Here is a 6,849-nt window from a genome sequence, read left to right as displayed (position 1 = left end):
GAGAGAGAACAGAATGACAGGATAGATTTAGAATCTTGTCAACAAATTTCAGAGTGAGCAGTTCTTGTCACCCAAATCTTGTTTAATTCTTGAAAGCTGGATTGATAAAAAGTAAGTAGATTTGTATCAAATTTAAATAAAAAAGGCAACCAGTTTAATTGCACACAATAATTAACAAATAGAACTAGATAACCTCAGTAATTATACAAGTTGCTTAAGAGCTGTCTCTCAAACACATACTAGGGAATTATCACTGAAAAGTGTGATGCTGGAAAATGTCCGTGGGGCTGCTGCTGGTGGCCTGACCCTGCCCAATGGTGATGTAGAAAAAAAAGACAGTCTTGCTGAAAACAAACAAACAAACAAAACCCCACAAAATAAACAAACAACAACAAAAACAAGAAAACAAAAACAGATAATACAAGTGATTGTAAGACAATGAAGAACAATTTGGTCTGCTTGATAAATTAATTAAGCCCATTTAAACAGCATCTTTAATATAATCTCAAGAATAGTTGAAAATAAAAAATAAGGGTATTGACACTGTCTATAAAATGTGATATTGTATCCTAAAACATAATATCTCTGAAATAGATTTGAAACCATGTTAACTGTGATGCTGTGGCAAAATATGAAGTATTGAGTTATTGGGTATAAAACTGGAGTACTCAACAGGAAAGGAGAAATGATTTTCAGCCTCACTATATATGAAGCTGTATTAGATTCTGCAAATATTTCTGCAGTCCCCCCAAAATTTAAAAAAAATAAAAAAGAGCATGCCAGAAACTGTAGACTTGAAATTGTAACCAGACAAATTAAAAGGAAAATAAAGTGCACACATTTATCAGTGCAGAAAATAATCCTGGGAATTAATTTTATTTTAGAAATTATGTCTAACCCAGGATGTTTTTTTGTAAGATAGATGTTAGTTCTGCATTGAAGATTGAGTGGTTCTTTCATGTTTCTGAATAAGAATTAATAAATACAACTCAAAAGAAAAAATAACTCAACTTGGGATCTATAAAATATAAGACTCTTAATCTGGGCTTTATGAGCCTAGTTCCAAGAATCTGAATCATACATTTGCCACCTCAGTCCTTTGATCTATATCAGTACTAGGAAATTAAACGCCCTGGTATTGAGGGCCCACCTCTACACTATTAAACTCTTTTAGATGCTAAAACAGCATGACCACATTAACAACAATGATTAGGAAGGATCACTAATACCGTGAAATATTGGGGAAAGTACTAGTTGACACACAGCAATCTATACTAGAGCCCATTCTTCCCATTTAACCGCATAAATGAACTGGAATATAAACTCCCATGCTCAGGAGCATTCTTTGTCACTGCTAAATTTTCTAGGATAAATACAGTGTTACAGACTTGAGAGACTCTAAATGCTGAATTGTTCATCAAGAACATTCACCAAAGCGAGGTCTAGTATAATCCTGTTATTAAGGTTAGTGACCAACTCATTTGTCAATTGTGATTAAAATGGAACAGATCCTTCAGATTTCATGAGCAACTCTTTCCTCTCACTATGTAAAAAGCATGTGCAGAATGTGTCCAGGAGACTGAAGTTTTCCAAACATTTAGCAGAAGAACATGACCTCATTTCAGAAAGCTAATCAAGCTTAGGTATAAACTAGGTGAGAAACTGCTCATTCTAATATAGCTCTGGGTAAGTCTGAAAATAAATATGGCCAGCTAAGGCACTCAAAGGAAGTGTATGAAGGGAGCTGTATTAAGTTTGTGTCTCCTTGTAATGTGGTTTCCAACGAGAGGCCACTGGGGGGCTGGGGAGACAACGTTAGACTTTGTAGAGTTCTGCTAAAGTCAGAAATCAGCAGTTTGGTGAAAAAGGCCATGTACACCACCTGGCCTTCTGGAGGAAGCTGTATGTTGTCCAGGTCCTTAGGAAGGAAAAATAGGTTCAGGAAAGGAAGCAAAGTAATGTGAATCGTAAGGAGTGTGTATAGGGGACAGCCTTTTGAGCCTCAGAGCTTCCCCAGGACACAGCATTTTTACTGGGAAACAGTGTTTATGGTCTTCCAAATCAGGATGTACCCCATGTAGATATACTTCTACAGCTGTACTCCATATGTAAGCGTACAAGTGTGGGTGGGTAGTTCACAGACAGCAGACCTGGCTGAATTACTCCTAGACAACAGCATGGCAGTAGTACAGAAACCCCAAGTAGAGCCTCCTCCACTCACCTGAAAGGCACCTGAGGTATCACAAGACCCCTGATCCTTGCTCATACAACATGACTTGCAATGACAAAGGCACTAATGGGGATTAAAATGTTTTGTCTGATGTATTTCTTTCACAGAGACATCTGAAGAGGAGGTCTAGTCACAAGAAGGTGACCTGAGGAACTATGCAGAGACAGGCTGGGTTGTCAGTCACTGGTCAGCTACCTAAAAAAGGCTTACGAAGGGCCAGAAGGCCCTGATAAAGCCCTCTGGAAGTGCAACAATACTCAAGAGAAGTGGCAAAGGGTTAGTTGTCAGTCCTGATGGTCTTTGCAGACAAAAGAGGCTGAACCAAGATGTGTGAGGACAAGAAGATTCTTCTGGAAACCTTTGCTTTTGGAAGGGCTGGGTGCAGAAACTCCAGGAGCTCCTGAATCCCTCAGGGAGATTCAAGACCTCTCAAAACTACCAGTTTTATTCTGCTCATCTTGACAAGGGTGAGAAAATGATATGGACAAATACGAGTTCACTCCCACTTCTCCCCACCACCACTACCATTTTCCGGTGCATGGTATTTGCGCTTTTGTTTTCTTAGACTGTTAGACTACCCTGATATCTATACATAACCCCTGAATCTTCTTTTTTTTCTCCCCCTCCTTTTCCCATAAATCACCTTCCATTTAGCAATGGCTTAATAAATAAAAACTGTAATTCATAAGGATTTTGTTAGTGGCTTTTCATTTCAGGCAATAGCAATGCCTGGTGAAGGTGGGAGATGTAGTTGTGTGGTTGGGGGGTTCAGAGGCTGACATGGGTAGGTGGGAGTGAAAAATAAGCAAAAGGATAGGGTCAGCCAAGTGGGCAAAAGCTGTATGTATGAGGAAAGTAAAGGAAAATGAACAATTTGACCTATTTGGGGTGGCTTGTTTTTAACTACTGCTGTAATGTAGCAGACTTGGTGGACTGCAGCTATTGGGCTTGTGAGGATTCTGACCGAACTGGCAAGCAGGACGTGCCATGCTGTCACCTGCTAGAGGGAGCTCCCAGCTGGTCCCAGGTGCACCTACTGGGACAGAGAGGGATACTCCCCTGGTCGTGTGTGTGTCTGTGTGTGTGTGTGTGTGTGTCTGTCTGTGTCTGTCTGTGTGTGTGTGTGTGTGTCTGTGTCTGTGTGTACCCAAAAATGGCAAAAAAATGGGTTTAATGTGCCTGATAGTATAACACAATGGAGTTTCATTTAGAGAACATAGAGTACAAAACTTTTATATCATGATGACGTGTGGTGCAGTGTGCAAGAAAGATGTGTGGATGGAGTATCACAGAATCACAGAATGTTTGAGCATGGAAGGAATCTCTGCAGGTCATCTGGTCCAAGCAGGGCCACCTAAAGCAGGTTGCCCAGGACCATGTCCAGACAGCTTTTGAATATCCCCAACGAGGGAGATTCCACAATCTCTGGACAACCTGTGCCAGTGTTCATTCATAAAGAAGTGTTTCCTGATGATAAGATGGGAGCTTCTGTGATTCTGTTTGTGCCCACTGCCTTCTGTCCTGTCACTGGGCATCACTGAAAATAACCTGTCTCTAACCTCCTTGCACCCTCTTTTCAGTTATTTTATAGACATTGATAAGATTCACCCTGAGCCTTCCTATCTTCATGCTGAAGAGTTCCAGCTCTCTCAGCCTCTTATCATAGAATGGCTCAGGTTGGAAGGGACCTTAAAAATCACCCAGTTCCAACCCCCCTGCCACAGGCAGGGATGCCACCCACAAGATCAGGTTGCTCAGGGCCTCATCTAACCTGGTCTTGAACACCTCCAGGGATGGGGCATCCACAACCTCTCTTTGCAACCTGTTCCAGTGCGTCACCACCCTCGGAGTGAAGAATTTCTTCCTTTTATCTAATCTAGACCTAAGGAATTTCCTCCTAACCTCTAATTAAAATCTCCTCTCTTTTAGTTTAAAACCATTTTGCCTTGTCCTGTCATTATCTGATCGAGCAAAGAGTCACTCTTCTCATAGGAGAGATGCTCCAGGCTCTTCATCATCTTCATGGCCCTTTGTTGGACTCTGTCTAGAATGTCCATGTCTCCTTTGTACTAAGGAGCCCAGAACTGAACACAGCACTCCAGATGGAGTGGCCTCACCAGTAGAAGGGAAGGGTCACCTCTTTTGACCTCTTGGCAATACTTTGCCTAATGCAGCCCAGGATACCATTACCCTTTTTGCACCAAGGGCACACTGCTGGCTCACATGTTGGTGATTTTTGTCTTTCCCATTTCTACTTTCTTTGAAGTCTAAAGGATAGGGAGAAAATGAAAGCCCTACATTTCCCAAGTAGCTCAGTATTGTGTATTCTCAGTCAGATTTACTTTAGGTTTACCATCTCTACTCTTTTTTTTTTTTTTTCCCACATCAATAACCTGCTCAGTTTAAGTGACATTCACTTATTAACCTTAATTTAAATACAGTATTAAGTGTGTGCACTCCTCAGCTCTTGCTCTCCGTTATATACACATACACACGTGCACATTTACTTTGCATTTTCTTTAGTTAAAAATTCCAAACACTGTTCCTTCTTCTGAATTCATAGTTCATGGTAGCTGGAAAACATATATGTTGGTGGTAAGGAAATAAAGCATATTCTTTTGCAACCCTAGAAAAAATCCAGTATAAAGTAGATAAATTTTTTCTAGTCTCAACAATATTTTTGTTTTTAATAAATTGCATTTAATGATCACTTGTTCTGTCCTAAATTATTAATCTGAAGTTATCCTTGGAGTAGGTCCATCAGACACTGCTGACTCATGTTGACCCTGCTGCCAGCCAATATCACCAGATCCCTTTCTGATGATCTGATCTCCAGCCACTTGTATCCCAGTCTGCATCTGTGTCCAGCATTACTCTATCCCAGATGCAGAACCCACCATTTACCTTTGTTGAACTTCATGCCATTGATGATTGCCCTGTGCCTCACTGTATCTACATTTCTCTGCAAGGCCTTTCATCCCTTCAGGGAGTCAAAAACAGCTCCCAGTTTGGCATCGTCAGAAAACTTGCTGAGGGTGCGCTCCAGTCCTGCATCTAGAACTTTGTTTAAAATGTTGAACAGGACTGGCCCTAGAACTGAGCCCTGGGGAGCACAGCTAGTTACATGTGTGATATGTTCCAGAGCGTTACTAAAACCATTACTAAAAGTAAAACCAAAAGGTTTCATCTATATGAATAAATAAAGCAGTACCAAAGAGCAGATAACAAAATTCAATTCTGAACCTAAGAGGACAAAACACACAGATATATATCAGGATCTTCAGAATTCTTTTCAAGAATATTAACCCAATGCTAACACAAACCCACCTGTAAAATAGGGGTTATTCAAAGTAAAAATACGTCAAAAAACTTTACATTGTTCAAAAAAATTTCAGGTCTCTATTTGTAGTGTCCGTCCCCCCCCCTTTTTTTTTTCAAAAAAAATATATTAAATGTCTGTTGAATTCATTGCTTCATTTCTCATAGATCTTTTGCAAATGCTATTTTTATATTCAAAAGCAAAGATGATTTTAAAGGTCATGTAAAACTGAACCATTAATCAACCCAAACGTGGAAATGTCTAATATTTAGCACAACTGCTGTGTTTGCTTTTAGTTTTTCCATAGTTAGCAACACTAATAAACTGGTATCGCAGACCACATTTTCACAAAATACTGCATTTCTGAAGGACACAAACTACCAAAAGTACTGTACAAATTTTTGCAACATATACTAGTCTCCATGGACAATATAGAAAACCTTTTCAATTGTAGAAATCTTTAGAGCACAGATCTCTTTACGCTCCCTTTAATTTTAATTATTTTTACTCACACTCCATAAGTTTCAATTTCTGGTTCTTTCAGTTCTTCATGTGCTCTCTGCTTTGTTATATAGACTCTACATAAAGTTACTAAATTTGGTAGCTTAAGTATTTCACCATTAGATTTATTCTAACTTTATTTCAGTAATAAGGAATAAATCTTCATTCAATTATGGGGGAGATTTAAAAGAAAGGGGATATTGTAAAATGTATTATATACTTCCAGCTTTCTATTTTTAAGATGAACTGGCTAAGCCAGTGTAAATCTTACACTTAGTTTTAAGAATACTTTTTTTTTTTTTTTTTCTCACAAGGCATTTTTTTAAGCCTTTTCTTCAAACCTCATTTTCTGTTACTAGCAACAGGATTGTAACTAGTTGTCATTCTAAGCCAAGCCAGTCAGTTCTGACAGGACACAAGAAATCCTCAATAATTATAAGCCTGTCAGCTTCCTTGCCAGTTCAAGCCTTTTTAAGTCCTTTTTAAGGACTTTCTGACTATATCTAAAGTTAATCCTTTCTCTTCTTCTGTGTGGTACACATTCATTTATTTTTATGTTGCATTTTGAGATATGCCTTGCAATGTAGAAATATCAAACAATTTGTAGAAATATCAGACAACTTGATTTACTACTGACAGGCATTCTTTGCAGTTTATGACTAAAGCAAGATTTTTTTTCCTTACATTAATCACAAGATTTATATGCCAATATCGTGAGAATGACCCACAAGCTTGTTTTTCACTTTCAAAACACTCAGTGATCTATCCTCAAAAGGACTGGTTTCAAAGTGGGTAAATT

Source organism: Anser anser (genome assembly GCF_964211835.1).
Source record: "Anser anser genome assembly, chromosome: 3".
Classification (NCBI taxonomy): domain Eukaryota; kingdom Metazoa; phylum Chordata; class Aves; order Anseriformes; family Anatidae; genus Anser; species Anser anser.
Note: the sequence above shows the minus strand (reverse complement) of the source record.